The following is a 17,354-nucleotide window of genomic DNA, read 5'->3' on the forward strand; positions in this document are numbered from 1 at the left end:
CAGAATTCTAGGATGAAAGCTCCAGGAGGGTGCCTTGTTTGCGGCTGTATCCACAGCATGTGAAACAGTGCCTGGCACGTAGTAAGTACTCAATAAATATTTGTTTAATGAATTAATGGAAAATGCACATCAACAAATCCATCAGCAGGTACTAACTAAGTATCTGTCATCAAGTCTATGCAGCTCAAGGCGCAATGAAGAACACAAACAAAAATAAGTCAGATTCCTTCTCATGGAGAGGTCCTAGTCTAGTGGACCTGGTAACAACTACCACTATCAATGAAAGCCACCATCTTGGGGATTTGCTTTGTCTAGGTGCTGTGCTATGTCCCTTTATATATGATTAGGTCATTTTCATACTTGTAACATCCTTAAGGTGATGGCACTACTACTAGTCTCCATTTGCAGATGTAGCAACTGAGGTTTAGAGATGCTATGTCCTTGACCACAGTCACACAGTCAGGAACTGGTGGAGCCAGGATTGAAACTCAGGTCTGTTTGACTCTGGTATCAACTATGCCAAATGTAGTCGTCCGATTATTTCAAGATCATCTATGGGTGAGAGGCATGTTGGTACTACAAGAGTTTGCAGTATTAGAGGGTGGGGGCAGGGACGGAGGGAGCACTGCAAGTAACACCACTCAGCCTCTCCAGGTCTACATATGCTGCTGACCTGGGTCCGAAATACATTTCCATTCTTCACCTGCCACAGTCCTATTTGTTGTGTAAATCCCAGATTCAGTGACACTTCTTCCTGGAAGGCTTCTCCAACACTACACAGCTGGGTTAGTTATCCCCTTCTTCATGACCCCTCATCGTAATGCTTCTCACCCCACGTTCTTATCATTGCGTTTCCCACCTACTAGTCTTCAAGTTCTTCCAGGATAATATTTTATCCTTCCAGGTCCAGTACAGTGCCTGACATACAGTGTGTCATTTCATAAATATTTATGGAATAAATTAATTTTAGGCAGAAAGTGCCGTATATGGATCCAACTAATATACAGCAGAATTCAAAGGAAGTAGGATATTTGGGGGCACTAACTGAAGCTCCAAGACAAAGAACTGCTGAAAAGTCGGGTAAGATGCTTACTCAGTGCTACACTGCGCATGTGTGGAGGTAACGGCCTCAGGGGATGAGCGGTGTACGACGTGATCCCGGAAATGTCAACATGGCGGAGGGGTCCTACACGTACCTGCTCGCAGACAGGGAACTCTTGCTGAGGGCGCGACTGTCACTGGTGCTCAGTACTGCCCCTGCCCTATGCTCAGGGCTGCAAGGGCCAAGACCAGGAGAGACTGAAGGCGGAAGTCTACCATGGTGGTGAAGCTGAGCCCAGAGCTGCATAAACACTTAATCTTATCAAAATGAGCACAAGCGATCTGAAGGATTCAAGACCACAAAACCTACTGACTGAAGTACACTGTATTGTGTATAACAAGAATGGAAGTGTTTGAAGAGAGACCCATTCTGCTAAATTATGATGGAATCAGAAGAAGAACAACGGCGCTAGAAGACAACCTTTTACTTGGAATTACCTAAAATGTAACTTCATGTCCACTTGAATGGATCCATTAGTTCCAAAGCCGTGAAGAAATTAAGAGCCAAGAAGCCAGGTCTTAAAACCCATGATGAGATGACTATGATTAACAAGAGAAAGAAAAGAACTTTAGAAGAATGCTTCCAGATGTTTCAAATTTTTCATCAGTTTACTACTGGCCCTGAAGATATTTTCATGGCTACAAAAAATATTAAAGAATTCACAGATGATGGTGTCAAGTGCCTGAAACTAAGGAGCATACCCAGAGGAGAAAATGCTATAAGGAATGACTAAAAAGACTTATGTGGAATCTGTACTTGAGAGTATAAAACAGTCTGAAAGAGAAAATGCAGACACTGACGTTAGGTATTTGATAGCAATCAACAGAAGAGGTGGCCCTTCAGTAGCCAAGCAGACTGCTACGCTTGCTGAAGAGTTCTTCCTTTCTACTGAGGATGCAGTTCTTGGACTAGACCTTGGTGGAGACCCTACCATAGGACAAGACTTCTTAGAACCTCTTTTAGAAGCTGAGAAAGCAAATCTGAAGTTGCCGTTACATCTTATAGAGATTCCAGAGCAAAAAAAAATTAAATAAATAAAATAAAGAAACCTAAGTACCCCTGGATCTGCATCCTGATAGAATCGGGCATGAGACATTTCTCAGATCCCCTGAGGGAGGATCCCTGGATCTGGTGGACTTTGTGAGACACCATCAGATACCACTGGGTAAGGCTTCGGGTCCTGCAGACAACCCTCTGTTCCTTCTTCTCCCACCCCCAAGGTTAAAATCCATATGGAGAAAAGTACTGTTCTAAAAATATAAATATCATTTAGAAAAAAATGTTCTCAAGTTGGATTGGGGGGCAATGTGGTCATTAAGACTCCTGTCTGGACGTTTGGACTATGTCAACCCAGGAAAGTTATTCTCTCTGAGCCCCAATTTTCTCAGCTATACCACTGAGATGACAAAAATTAGACTGTTGGGAAATCAAAATGAAGTAGTACATTAGGAACTCAGCTGAGTGCTCTGTTCTTTGTAAGTATTCAAAGGTTTGTCAGGGCCACTGCTGTTGCTACTGCTGCTACTTGTCTTCCAGTATAATTATTAGGCAAAGTTGGGAGAGTAAGGCATTTTATGCAGAAGTGCACTTCCGAGAAGTACAGAGATATGGAGAAACATCCTGCCCTAGGGTATAAAGACAATTCATGGCATTGGCAAAAAAGGCTATAGATACTTCATGCTTAAGAGAGAGATTCCTCTGAACCAAGGTATAAAATGCTCAGAAAAGGAGAGAGCTGGTGAAACCATGCTCCGTTCCTGTTTTTAAGAGCTAAATGTCAAAATGAAGAGTCCAGTGTATGTGCCTGAATCCAGTGTGTATGTCTTTTCCACTAAACATACAGGTGAAGCTCTGTACGATGGCTGCCATTTTGTTCCCAGGAAATGATTCCCTGGGAGTGTGGGCTGCTGTCTCTTATTCTCTCTGGAGAAGAGTGGTGTGTCATTAGACATCTTTTTGTCTAAAAGTATGATACCCGTTTGGGCTCTATGTCTAGCCATCTAGTCTTTTCCTAAGGTTGCCCAAGTAGAAATGTGAAAAGATGTGATTTGGTCCTTGTGACTGGGATTAGGGAGAGCGGGTGTGCCGGTATAGGTGATCCCTTAATTGGTCTCTTGCCATTGATCTTCATTGAAGTACCTACTTTCAGTCCATAAGACCTTATAGAAGTAGCCAACTAAAGTATACACCAGAGTAGTTCATCCATCTCATCTCATACTACAGTTGGTCTCCATGGCCCATTAAAACTGCTTATCCTTCTCTTTACATCTATTATTTGAGTTTACCCTCCCTCCTGTCTTCTTCCCCTTAAATCCTTGTGATGCTCCTACCACCCTAAATGGCTGGCAGCACTACCTACCTACCGCTCTCTTCCCCCCACCCCAAAAACCCTCACAGGCACCCCATGTTTTTGGCCACTGTGATTTTTTTTTCAAACTGATCCTTCAACTTAAATGCCCAAATCCTATTATGATTATCAAAAGAGTCTGGGCTTATGTGCAGGTTGGATGTAGTAATAACTGGGGGATAACATAGGATTATTTGATTTCTTGTGTATTGGTTTTTTTTCCCAGAGACGACCTATTTGGTTTGAAATTTGCCTTAATTGTGTCACTTCGGCAAGAGCAGAAGGGGATGGACTAGAAATCTCTGCGAGGCTAGGATGCAGGGTTTGCTAGATGGAATCAAGAGTACAAACTTTCTAGTTAAGCATATTATAACCTGTGGGGGTAGTTTGCATTTTAACCTATGTACGTCCGCATTTAACCAGCTTTCAGACTTTAAGCAACCTTGAAATTTTAGAAAACTTCTGGTATACAAATGCAGATGAAAGAATTACCATTCTTCTTACACCCTGCAGGGAAATGCATGTTGATTGTAAAACTGTATAAATGTCAGGTGAGTGATTTAACAGGCTGGGTTATTGAGCTTGTTAACAACAGATGTCAGATAAGAAAAACAGCAGGTGAGGGTAGATTGGAGGAGCAGGCACTGGCTGCTGACAGAGGGAGGAGTGACAGCTGACACGACGGGAAGGTCCAGTAGAGACTACAGTCTCACCAAGTATGAAGCTGTCTGGGAACCAAAACAAACAAAAACAAGTAAAACACCCTACGACCTTAGGAGTCCTTACAGGAGTTATCATATACACCAGTGGTCACAATTATTAATCAACAACCAGTTACCATATGTCTACTATGTACCGGGTTCCATTCCAGGAAATTCAGAATACAAAAAATTATAAAAAATAGAACCTTGCTCTGAAAATATTTACCATCTGCAACACTACCACATTGGCCAAGCTGAAGCTGTGTATATTAAGCTCTTTTTACAAATGTTGGGACATGCACAGAACCTATTAGGAGGTTTTTCTCTTGAAAATACGTAAAATTATTTAGCTACTTACAAGATAAATTTGTTTACTGCTTTCTCAAAGATGCCATTTCCTGACAATGTTAATAATGGAGGAATTTCAGAATAATGACCTCATAAAGTTCACGCAGCTGTCTCTCTGTGCAGACTTAGATAACACACAGCCATGACCTCACTCAGGCCAGGGGCAGGTTTTAATAGCTTGGTAGGACTATGGTCAGAAATCCAGTTTGGTATAAACTGTTTTCTCTCTTTACTGTTAACTTATTTAATGAAAGGAAATATCTCATTAAAGATGCATATTTTCCCCAAGATTCCATGGGGATGGGGCCGTGGTACCTATAGGTCATTAGACAAAATGAGAATGGAGTCTTGAGATAGATCAGGAACCCCCAAACTCATCCTTGTACTTCAGTCATTGGAATGCTTTCGTTATCGTATTCCATCGTGCCAGTCATTTAGCGTTGAGGAGTCTTCTAAATAGTGATTTAGGGCATTTTCCCTGGGGAAAGAGCTCCTCTATAAAGGAACTTCAAGAAGTCCAAGAAGGTGGGCTCTGTGTCTGCTGAGAGACAGGAGAGGTAATCAGGCGGTGGCGTAGCTCGTGGTACTGGGGAGTAAGATGATTTGCTGCCCACATCCTATGGAAGGTACGGGTGAGAGTGAGCATAATGGAACACTTATGATAGCGGCAGGCAGAACCAGGACCAGTCATTTATTTGAAGTGGAGAAAGGAATGTGTACTTTCATCCCTCTGTCCACCAAACTTTTTTTAGGAAAAAAAATGAGAGTAGGAGGAAATTAAGAGTAGGAAAATGTTACCCAACCGCTTGGTCTTTCGAGCATCTTAAAGTCTTTGGCAGGTCAGGAAGAACATGGTGAGAATGCTCAATGGAGAGTCAAGAAACCAGGAAAAAAAATGGTGAGAATGCAGAATTTGGAGTCAGGAAACATAAGTTCAAGTGTAGTTTCTGCGGCTGACACCCTTACTGTGAGATTGAGGACAACATTCCCCCACCCCAGAGCATCCTCTCCTTGTCTGTCATATAAGGGAGTTAGATAAAGCCTCTATAGGTCCTTCCATTCCCGGCATTCCAGGGTTTAGTAATAAGCTAAAACAAGGATCTTGTTTTTAATGTATTATAAGACACAAGGAAATGTATACAGTGAAGTGACCTATAAGTTCTGCCTCACTTTAAATGTGAACTCGATGCAAATACAGAATGAAAACTCAGGGTGAAAATCATTACCCGCTGTAGGTTAGGAAGTATAATGTGGTTCTTTTGCAGTGGGAAGAATGAATCTTGCACAAGCTGAAATAAGCACTGAAAAATGTTGGAATAACTAGACACTACGGTAGTCTGGGCTTTCTTCCCCTTTGGTGAGACTTTTCTATTTTTGCACCCATGCTTAGATGGGGGACAAATATCCTTGAGATTCTACATGGGACAATGGTGCAAGCACGTAGAGGAATGTCAGGGCACCTGAGCAGAGTCATAAGTAATGACATCATATATAGGTTTATATGATCCAGAGGACCTGAGGGTATACAGTCTCTGGTCAACCTGAGGTAGTATCTACCTGTCCTGAGAGATAGGAAAATTTATCCAATTGTTACACTTGAACTTGAGCTGAGAAGACAGCCTGGGAGATGGGAATTCATGATTACTGGGTGCCACAACATGTGTTAGCACTTGACATATTCTCTTTCATTTAATCCTTAGACTAAAAGCACCCTATCAGAAAATAGTTTTTAAACACTATTTGATTTTCTGATTCCTATTTGTAAAATGGTGAAATGAAATCTTGGAGAGGTTAAGTAGGTCTTAACAGCCAGTAAACAGTATAAGCTGAGATGGAAAGGTTCCCTGATTCCAAAGCCTGTCCTCTTCCACAATACCTCTTTGCCTCTGGAAGTCCTAGTTTCCACTCTAGTTCTGCCTTTATTTGACTGTGGTACCTGAAAAATAATCACTCGGGTTCCTGAATCTCAGTTTGCTCATCTGTTTAAGATCACATAAACAACCAGCCAACCAACCAAAACAGTGACTATGTGGCCTCTGTTCTTTCTCTATGGTTTGTGGATGGATATGACAGGGCTACAGTTAATTCACTGGGAACGGTGCCTCTCAGTCATAAAACATGGTGGCCCTCAACTTTAAGAGGGCTTTGTACAACCTGAAACTATATGTAAACTGTATCACATATTTATACATCTGTATTGTTTTAGAAAAGAGTCCAAAGCCTTCCTGAGGTTTTCCATGGAATCTATATCTCCAAATGCCCAAGAAACTTCGGATTAGTACATCTCCTTGTGGTATCTTCGAGCTCAAAACGTCTGTAACAAACTGAAATATATTAGGGTTTGGTACACGAAGGGAGTTCAAAGGCAGAACTTACACTTGCACCATAGACTATGCAGTGTCACGGAAACAGACCTGGCCAAGAGTCGAGGATTCGGGATCCTGGTTTACTCTGCCTTGTCATTCAAAGAGATGCTAATTCCTGCCTATCTCTCTGCTTGTAAACAGTTATTATAAAACCAAATGTGATAACATGGATGAGAGCACTCTGGAAAAACATAAAGTATCCTGCAAAAGTAGGATATTAACTGTGAGATGTTAAAGTATCAAGTCGTTTCATGAGTTGTCAACTAAGAGGGAGAATTGCAAACTCCATCAGCAAAATTTAGAACCTCTGCTTTTTCATCCTTCAGCAAGGTCCTACAGCTGATACTTATGTGTAAATTTCCTTGACATTAATGAGAATCATTTGCAAATACAGCTTGCAGGATTCAGATGGAGATCATCACCAATCCAGAAGCTGATATATAGAACTTAAGGTTTCTTCTCTAGGCAAGATATTCTTTATTTATCTCCTTTATTCCATTAGTCAGTGATCCTTAAAGAATGGTCCAGAACCAGCAGCATGAGCGTTATTCATGAACATGTTAGAAATGCAAATTTTCAAGCCCCACCCCAGACCTATTGAATCAGAAATTCTGGGGGTGGGCAGTGCAGTCTGCATTTTAATAAGCTCTCCAGGGAATTCTGATTCACTACATGCTCAAGTTTGAGAACCACTGCCGTTAAGTGATTATCCCAGGACAGACCTCCTGGGCTCATATGTTCGTTATGGGTACTCGAAAGAGAATGACAGGGTTCCAGTAACCTGGAAGAGTACGTAGTATAGTTCCCTAAAGGGCTAGTATAGGCAAGGTTGGGCTGGGGGACACCAGGGTTAGCAAACATGACAGGTGTAGCCCGAAACATCTCAAATAGACCTCTTGTGTATATGGCCCCGTGTTAGGTTTTACAGAGCTGAGAAAGAAGAATATGGCCCTGTTTCAAGGAATGCAACTCCTGGAAGATTCAGAAAGTATAGATACCCTTGGTACCCTTGCAGCCAAAGAGTGACAGCAATCCAAAATTAAACCATACATGTCTAAAAGTTAGCTCTGTGGTAAGCTTTCTTCTCTGAGCCTCGAAGTTATAGAACACAACAATAAATATGAAAACAACGAATGCTTATAAAGCATTTATCATATCCCTAGCCCTGTTTTAAGTGATTTTTATGTGGTGTTTTTATTTTTAGTGGTGTTACCTGTTTTCAGCTGTTTACCGTACCAGGTAAACAGGCTCTGAAAATACAACTGTGAGAGGCTCTGAAAATGCTAAGCTCTGGAAATACAACTGTGAGAGTCTAACTGCCCTCACTCAGGGAGCTCACACACCAATGGGGAAAATCAGAAGAAATGAGCCCATTACCGTTCCAGCGAGATGGAGTATGAAGTGCAAGTTCAGGGTGTCTTCAGAGGCCTAGGTGAGGCAGCTACACTCAGTCTTATGCAAACAGAGGTTTCTCAGAGGAGGAAATGCCTAAATTTAGGCTTCCAAAGGATGAGAGGGATTGGTCATTTTAGGAGAAAACTGAGATTTAGGGCACTTGGACAACTGTACTCCAGGTCACGTAACCTGTGAGTAAGTGGTGTGTTGGGATTTGAATTCAGGTCAGTCCATTTCCAAAGCCCTTGCTTTTAACCATTAAGGTTAGGCTGGAAAACAGGTTTTATCAAGCCTGTCAATCCTGACCAATTGGTACGGGCTTCCAGGAATGCTGATGATGAGGACTCTGAGGGCTCAACTGGAAAGAATGCCATGATCAATTAGTGATGTCTGCCTTGGGTACAGAAGAGGGGAGTGTATGCGTCATGCATTTGCTGACCCTGCACTGCAGAATACTGCCTCTAGGACTTAGCACAAAGAGGGACAGACCTGCAGAGCTATTTCTAATTCATGGAAGACTGTCTCTGACCTCAAGGAACTTATAGCTCTATGGCTATCAGTGGGGGCCTATTATATATTACCAGGAGGTAGTCAGTGACAGCTCAGGATGTTATGAGCTGATGGAGCATTCAGGGAGAAAGGGAATAAAGTTTTCTTTATTTTTTTTTAATTAAAATTTTTTGGCCACACTGTGCAGTATGCAGGATCTTAGTTCCCCAACCAGGGATTGACCCTGCACCGCCTGCAGTGAACGCGCAGAGTCTTAACCACTGGACCGCCAGGGAAGTCCCTAAAGTTTTCTTTAAAAAGTGAACATGCTGATTAAGTGTAACTGTGAAAAACAAACAACAATAAAGAACAATCTTATGAATCTACTAAACTTCACAATTTGTAGGCCAATTCACTTTTCAATTTTTACTTCTGTTATTTCCATCAACATGGACGATGTCAATATGATAGAAAATGGTACTGTTCACAAGTAATGTGTCAAGTTGGTTCTATCATGCCCGGGGGGAAACTTAAATTTACAAATGCCACCCAAAAAGTATGCATTCAACATACCTAATGGCTCATCTGTGGAGTAGTTTGGAAGTTGCTATCAGTCAGAGGGATTGAGAGGGCGGCTCGATTGAGAGGGCGGCTCTTTAAGGCAAAGATGGTAATAAGTCAGTGCCAGTTTTCTTCACACGTGGTTTATGGTATTAGGAGGGTGGTAGGTGAGCTCTTTGAAGGGTAATCAAACATTATTTTCACAGTGTATTTGTTAAACCACTGTATGCATTGAAACGACAACAACAGCAACACAACAAGAACAATTGGTCCTAATAATCAGAAGGAATCCGATGGGTACCATCCAGTCAGCCCGTAGTGGGAAATGACTGCTGGATGAATTTCCTTTGCCAAAAGTCTTTTTCAATTCTCCCTGTATTAGCTTCACATTGAACTTTTATAAACACTTTTTATCCTTGACATTAACCATTTTTTAAGTGGCTCATGCATTGGACATAGAGATCAAAAGGAGAAGATGACCTCCCCCAAAGTCCCAAGGTCAGAGCTGTCTACCCTCTGGACACTTCTCCCCAGGAAGCCTGTGCTGTGAACACTCATCTCTCATTAACCATGACTTGGCAAACCAACATGCCACCTCATTTTCAGAGGCTCACTTGGTGGTTGTGGGCAGCCTTGCGTTTCATCATCTGAACCAGTGGGGTGTAAACCTCAGCAGTCCCCCACCCCAGGGCTATGCCTGCTTATAGAGCTCCCCTAAACCTCCACCCACAGCCATCAGAAGCCAGCTTCTCACTGGTCCTCCTCCCCACCTCCCCCAGCATGTACATCAGAGATGATGGGGCAGCTTATCACTTATCACCGTAAGACTGACTTACCTCATCTTACTTTGGAAGACAAGATTTGACAGTACCGGGAATCAAAACACTTTCCTGCTGACCAGGGCAGAATTCTCTCTGATTCACTTTACATTTTAAACATTATCTGAAACCTCAACAAGGGGAAAAAAACATGGCAGTAGTCTGTGGAGAAGAGGCTCTGGGGCGCAGGCTGAGAAAGACTTTAACTTTCTCATCCCTACCAGGTTAGATAATCACCTGGAGAACTGTAAGAAATGACCTCGATGTACAGGGACTGTGTATCTTTGTATCTTAGCATCGTCTATGTACAAATCCCAACACAAAGAAGGTGCCCTGGAGCCCAAGGTGGAGGATCTCCAGTTAAGATTACATGTTCTAAAAGAGGAAGAGAACCATTTAAAGCTTAGCGTTGAGTACACTGAACTCCGAAGGTTCTCCTTTGCAGGGCTCCTGATAACACTCGTGTAGCAGAGAAATACCAAGTCAGTTCAGAGCAACTGCCTTATTGCCTGCGCAGTTTATCCACACCCTTCATCCCCAGTAGGCTTCTGACTGCGTATCCCTAATACATCCCTCCTCTTTGAGCAGTTCTGCTCCCGAAGCTTAGCTGTGTGCTGTCACTTGTCCCATCCCTCTCTAATTCAAGTACATGGCTATTTTCTCCTCCATTCCATGGAGAGAGACACAGCCCGGTGCTTTGGGTGGAGCCCAGGGCTGCGGGCAGTAACAAACTCTGGTTTCTATACCTACTTCTGCCACTAATATGTTATGTGACTTAGGACAAGTATCTTTCCCCTCTCAGCAACCCAGTTATCTGGCATTAGTGCAGGATTGGCTAATCTCTAAGGAGCCCTTCCAGCCCTAACATTCTAGGTCTTCAAGGGAACTGGAATTCTAGGTTTGACTGAATTCAGTGTAACCAGCATTTGCCAACTTCTTCCTCTTTGGCATCAAGCATCACACCAGGGGCTACAGGGGATGTACTTATATGGGAGCTCTCTCTCTCTGAGCCACAGCGCTCACAGGCGAGGGGAGAGGAGGATGAGAAAAACAAGCTTACAGTTCTCTCCAGTGCACAGAACATACTGTGTGCTATGAGCAAAGTACAAATGACTGCAGGGTCTAAAGGAGGCAGAAATTGCATCTATTTACGAAAAGTCAGAATCACACTTCACGGCATTTCAGATGAGCCTTGGCAGGGAGGGAATTCAGACAGGACACGGCTTAGTTTCTATAGCAACATATACTGAGCAGGTCTTTTGTGCCAGGCACTGCCAAGCACTTTGCACATAATAACCAATTTACTGCTGTCAGTCTTTTGAGAGTGAGACTAGGATTATTCCCATTCCGCATATGAAGAGACTAAGGCAGAGATTACCTGAGTAACAGACCACAAAGGAAGTGGCAAGTGCCAGGATTCAAACCCAGGCAGGGGACCTGGTGCCCAAGTCCAGGATCAGTCCGGTGGCTCTACTGACCCTGACGTATGGAAAGCCACTGACCCTGGAGACCGGAGAACGAAGGAGATCTGACTGCAGAGATGAGTTTTACGGCCCTGGGCAAGTCCTTTCAGGCCTCTGATCTCCAGTTTCTTACCTGTGAAATAGCAGTGCTAAGTACTGGCCTCACTGGGTGGTTATGATGATTCAGCAAAATGGTGGATATAAAAATACTGCTTAAATGATACAAAGTCCTATGTACTCTTAAATAATAGAAGAAAGCAGAAGGAGCAGTGTGAAGCAAAGTCTGCAGGTGGTCAAGGGCAAGGTATATTTAGGTACATGTGTACAGTAGAGCGTATGTCCAGTGGGTTCCACGAGCAAGTGCTACCCGATGGGTCGGGGCTGGGGTCTCTTCCCCAGAGCTGCAGCTTGGGTGGTTTACACCCAATGCCTCACTTCTTCTCATCTCTACCAGCTATGCTAGGCCTTGACCATGCTCCCTTAATGTGGAGAGAGACAAATCTAGCCAATTTTCCTTATGTTTTGTGCTCCTGAAGCTCAGCCCAGAATGCCAGTGCAATTCTCCTCAGCATTTGAGTTCAATCACAGCATTTGAACACAAGGACTAGTCCCTTAACCCTCGGGACTAATATATACATTAGCACATTAGTTTCAGCAGAATTAGCTTTTGTAGGAGTGATGCTAAGGGACAGTGAGAATGGAGTGGAAGCTCATCTGCATAAAGAAATAGGCTCATCTCAGGAATGTCTGTGTAGCAAGATGTGTTACTGTCATTCTCAGTACCGGACAAAGCAGCACCTTCAGATGGTGCCCAGGTTACCATAGGAACTGGTGGGAATGCTGAAGGGGTACACAATGGCTGAATCTAAGAAAAGGGCAGTAGTTCAAGGGATACTCAGTGGGAAATACACTGGACTGGCGTCAGAAGGCTTGAGTTGGAGCCCCAGTATGACTGTTTTATGGCTGATTGACCCTGGAAATGTCATTTCTCCTCTCTGAGCTTCTGTTTTCTGTAAAATGGCACAATTGATAAAGATGCTCTTTAAAGCACCTTCGATTCTGAAAGCCTAAAACCGTGCAAGTTATTTTTAAGCAGAAACTTAATTACCGCTATTCTTAGGCTCCCAACTAGACGCTACATGTGAGTAGGAGATTTTGCATCTCCTACTAACGGCAGAGGTCAAATTTTCAGCTGCATGTTGCTCTTATCTCTCTTAGCGACCAGATGATGCTGTTTACAAAACACCAACAACAATGCGACAATAGCAACTGTAGCAACAGACACAGTGGTAGCCAGGAACTGTGCTAGGAACACAATTTCAATGCATTTAACTCTCAGAGCAGACCCACTGGGTGGGCATTGTTATTATTTCTATAATACAGATGAGGAAGCAAAGGTTTCAGAGGTACTAATTAACTTGCCCAAGAGATGGGAGTGGAGAACTGAATCCAGTCTGTCAGTCGTCAAACCTTGTGCTCTTAGCCATCTAGATGTCCAGCCGGGAGTGAATATAAGTATATGGACCTGAGTGTCCCAGGTGGCCCTTGAAGCCGCCCTCCTTTGAAAAATGATCTCTAAAGATTTTTTCACAGGGATCGGAGCCTTTCTTCCTCAGGAAGAAGGAAATCACTAACTCCAGAGTAAGAGAACAGAACAAGCAATCCCTTCCCTGAAGTGAACTCTGATGATACTTACGCGGACAGGTCTCCACTGGAGGAGAGAGGGCCAGAGGAACAAGAGTGGCATGAGAAAAAGCAATAGCCCACCTTCTCAGTGATCTGAGAGATACTCCACACAGGAGTCCCTGACCTCTGCCTGGCACTGCTCAGTGACCCTAACCAAGGGTACAAGGAAAAGTACACAAGAGCTGGGGAGGGGTCACGGTCGACAGATGAGACAGAATGAAGAAACCAGCTGTGTGAACCAGCCTCACTTAGAGAGCATCAGTTTCCAAAGCTCTGTTAAGTGCCGGGCACACAGAAATGTTCCTAAGACACAGCTCCTGTGCTCATTGTATAAGATAGGAGACAAAGGCCAGGAACTATCAAACTCTTAGAGGAAAACATAGGCAGAACACTCTGTGACATAAATCACAGCATAATCCTTTTTGACCCACCTCCTAGAGAAATGGAAATAAAAACAAAAATAAACAAATGGGACCTAATGAAACTTCAAAGCTTTTGCACAGCAAGGAAACCATAAACAAGACCAAAAGGCAACCCTCAGAATGGGAGAAAATATTTGCAAATGAAGCAACTGACAAAGGATTAATCTCCAAAATTTATAAGCAGCTCATACAGCTCAATAACAAAAAAACAAACAACCCAATCCAAAAATGGGCAGAAGACCTAAATAGACATTTCTCCAAAGAAGATATACAGACTACCAACAAACATATGAAAGAATGGTCAACATCATTAATCATTAGAGAAATGCAAATCAAAAACTACAATGAGATATCATCTCACACCAGTCAGAATGGCCATCATCAAAAAATCTAGAAAGAGGGCTTCCCTGGTGGCGCAGTGGTTGAGAGTCCGCCTGCCGATGCAGGGGATGCGGGTTCGTGCCCCGGTCCGGGAAGATCCCACATGCCACGGAGCGGCTGGGCCCGTGAGCCATGGCCGCTGAGCCTGCGCGTCCGGAGCCTGCACTCCGCAATGGGAGAGGCCACAACAGTGAGAGGCCTGCGTACCGCAAAAAAAAAAAAAAAAAAAAAAAAAAAAAATCTAGAAAGAATAAATGCCGGAGAGGGTGTGGAGAAAAGGGAACACTCTTGCACTGCTGGTGGGAATGTGAATTGGTACAGCCACTATGGAGAACAGTATGGAGGTTCCTTAAAAAACTAAAAAAGAACTACCATAGGACCCAGCAATCCCACTACTGGGCATATACCCTGAGAAAACCATAATTCAAAAAGCGTCATGTACCAAAATGTTCATTGCAGCTCTATTTACAATAGCCAGGAGATGGAAACAACCTAAGTGTCCATCATCGGATGAATGGATAAAGAAGATGTGGCACATATATACAATGAAATATTACTCAGCCATAAAAAGAAACGAAACTGAGCTATTTGTAATGAGGTGGATGGACCTAGAGTCTGTCATACAGAGTGAAGTAAGTCAGAAAGAGGAAGACAAATACCATATGCTAACACATATATATGGAATTTAAGGGGGAAAAAATGTCATGAAGAACCTAGGGGTAAGACAGGAAGAAAGACACAGACCTACTAGAGAATGGACTTGAGGATATGAGGAGGGGGAAGGGTAAGCTGTGACAAAGCGAGAGAGAGGCATGGACATATATACACTACCAAACATAAGGTAGATAGCTAGTGGGAAGCAGCCGCATAGCACAGGGAGATCAGCTTGGTGCTTTGTGATGCCTGGAGGGGTGGGATAGGGAGGGTGGGAGGGAGGGAGACGCAAGAGGGAAGAGGTATGGGAACATATGTATATGTATAACTGATTCACTTTGTTATAAAGCAGAAACCAACACACCATTGTAAAGCAATTATACTCCAATAAAGATGTGGGAAAAAAAAAAAGGAGACGAATCCAGCCTTGGCTAGCATTAATGCTAGACGCTAAGTGCCATAACGAAAGTCTAAACAACTTGCTCTGGGTGTAGAGTGGAGGGAGGATCAGACACAATTAACTCCAACACGAAACAAAAAGTGCTAAGCGCGCTAATGGAAGTACAAGCTAAAAGCTCCAGGAGCTCAGAGAGGGATGGATTGATTCTGACTGGGGTTCCCCCAGAAGCAGTGGTGTTTAAGTGGGATCTTGAAGAAATGAAATGAGTGGAAAAGGGCCACAATGAAATTCCCTTCATCACGGGGTAGTCAGTAAAAAGAGGAAGTCGGTATGTCTATGTTTGCTTTTCTGAAGACAGAATGGCTACAAGCACGGAGTTGAAGTTCAGAATGACCTGATTTTGACGTCCAGATCTGCCATGTCTGTGTGACCTTGAACCTTGGTATCTTCATCTGTAACAGGAGGTACTAGTATCTTTTTTGTGGGGAATAAAGAAATTAATTAAGACAAATGTTTAGTAATGCAAGTGTTTAGCAAATACTCAATGAATGATAGCTTTTACTCTCGTTATGATTCCTAATGCACTGAACATTATCTAGCTCATCTGGGCAACATCTGAGGCTAACCAGCCACTGCTGGATATTCAGACAACTTCCAGAATTAACTAAATGCACCTACATATTCCTTTGCATTTGCCTTCACCCTGTTTGCATTTTCCCTCTCCCCAGACCCTTGCAGAGCCAGCACCTTTGCCTACTGCTGAATCACAGTTTTGCTTTTTTGGTTTTGTGTTTTGGTGTTCTTGTCCATACAATGGACCAAATTATTGAGGTTTGTTTTCTCACTTCTTCATGCAGTAAGGTTCTACATCGGACGGTACACACTTTGAGGTACATTCAGATCCAGCAGTGAATGCACAAAAGCCATTATCAGAGTCAGCTTCTCAGACAAAGTCCTGTCTGGTCCACAGCCCAGCTTAGCTCGTCTCCTGTTCATCACCCTGCTGTGAGAATCATCAGGGGATGTTGGAACCACAGGGAACTAGAGTCAAATCTTCTGTTTTACCAGTGAGGACCACAAGGGCCAGAGACAGGAAGACACTTGTCAAATTTCTGCAGAGAGGCAGATAGGGGTGGGTCTGTGCATTCGACCCCAAGTGTGGGAACTCACTTGCCTGTGCACCCTGGATGGCTTCCTCTGACCTCTGTGCCTTTGCTCTGTAGACCTGAGCTCTGATGGGGTCAAAGATGCAGTTCCTTCCCTCCCTTCACCTCCCTCGCCCTCCCTCCTGGCTTTGGGTAAAGCTGGAAGGGGCAGCCCTCCTGAGGTCCGTGTTGTACCCACAGTTTCTGCTCCCACAAGCCACCTCAGATGCCTCTTACACACGCCATGTACTGACATGGGGCCTTAGAAGCTCAGAGCCCAGTTGACAGGCAGAGAGGTGAGAAGATTGAAAACACTTTAAACTGCGTCGACATTAAAGAAGTGAGAAAAAGGCAGGTGGGAAACGCTTGTGATGACCGACATCATAGAGAGGTGATAAAAATGAGGAGACCTTACGGCTTGCCTTCTCCTGCTCCCCTGAGACCAAGGAGACAACTGATTTTAATTTCACATGACAGGTCCCGCTGCTTGGTGGTGGTAACCAGGTTGAGGAGGATTCCAAAGCTGCACCTGGGCTCCACGGGCACGAAGGCTAGGGGTCACCACCTGCCCTGGTCTCCCTCTTGAGAAGGATTTGCCCTTTCCTCTGTATATACAGAACATGCTGTGCTTCTACTGTAGAATTTAGTTCATTTTCCCATGTCCCGTTTTTATCCATGGTTCAGGAGTCTGTCTTCCTCATCACATTAGAACATCCCTCTTAAAGGCAGGGGCCTTGATTTCTGTTTTCCCCATACTGTATCGCATAGGATGTACTGAGTCAATACATTAATTATTCAGTGAACGTTATGATTAGATACACTGCAAGGTACTTTAGCTTAACAGGAACACCTCACCTTGTGGGATCAGACATACATAGGTGTGAATTCTAGCTCTGCCTTTATCAGTTCTGTGACTCCCACCTACCTGTGCCTCAGTCCTTCTTTTATAAAATAATAATAATACTAGTAATAAAAGTGTGTACTCTCTCAGACTGTTACAGAAATTTACAACTGTTAATTACCTTAAAATGTGTAGTCTAGTTCCTAGCATTAAAGGGCTCAGTATACATAAGCAG

The 17,354-nt window shown here is 43.4% G+C and overlaps 1 protein-coding gene and 1 pseudogene across 4 annotated transcripts in view; both read left to right on the forward strand.

Moving 5' to 3' along the window:
- GRIA1 (glutamate ionotropic receptor AMPA type subunit 1) overlaps positions 1-17,354 on the forward strand; it is a 304,809-nt gene that overhangs the window by 127,120 nt on the left and 160,335 nt on the right. The gene's annotated exons all lie outside the window — the stretch shown is intronic.
- On the forward strand, positions 1,482-15,896 carry LOC136121653 (adenosine deaminase-like protein pseudogene; annotated as a pseudogene).

Source organism: Phocoena phocoena, chromosome 3 (assembly GCF_963924675.1).
Source record: "Phocoena phocoena chromosome 3, mPhoPho1.1, whole genome shotgun sequence".
Classification (NCBI taxonomy): Eukaryota; Metazoa; Chordata; class Mammalia; order Artiodactyla; family Phocoenidae; genus Phocoena; species Phocoena phocoena.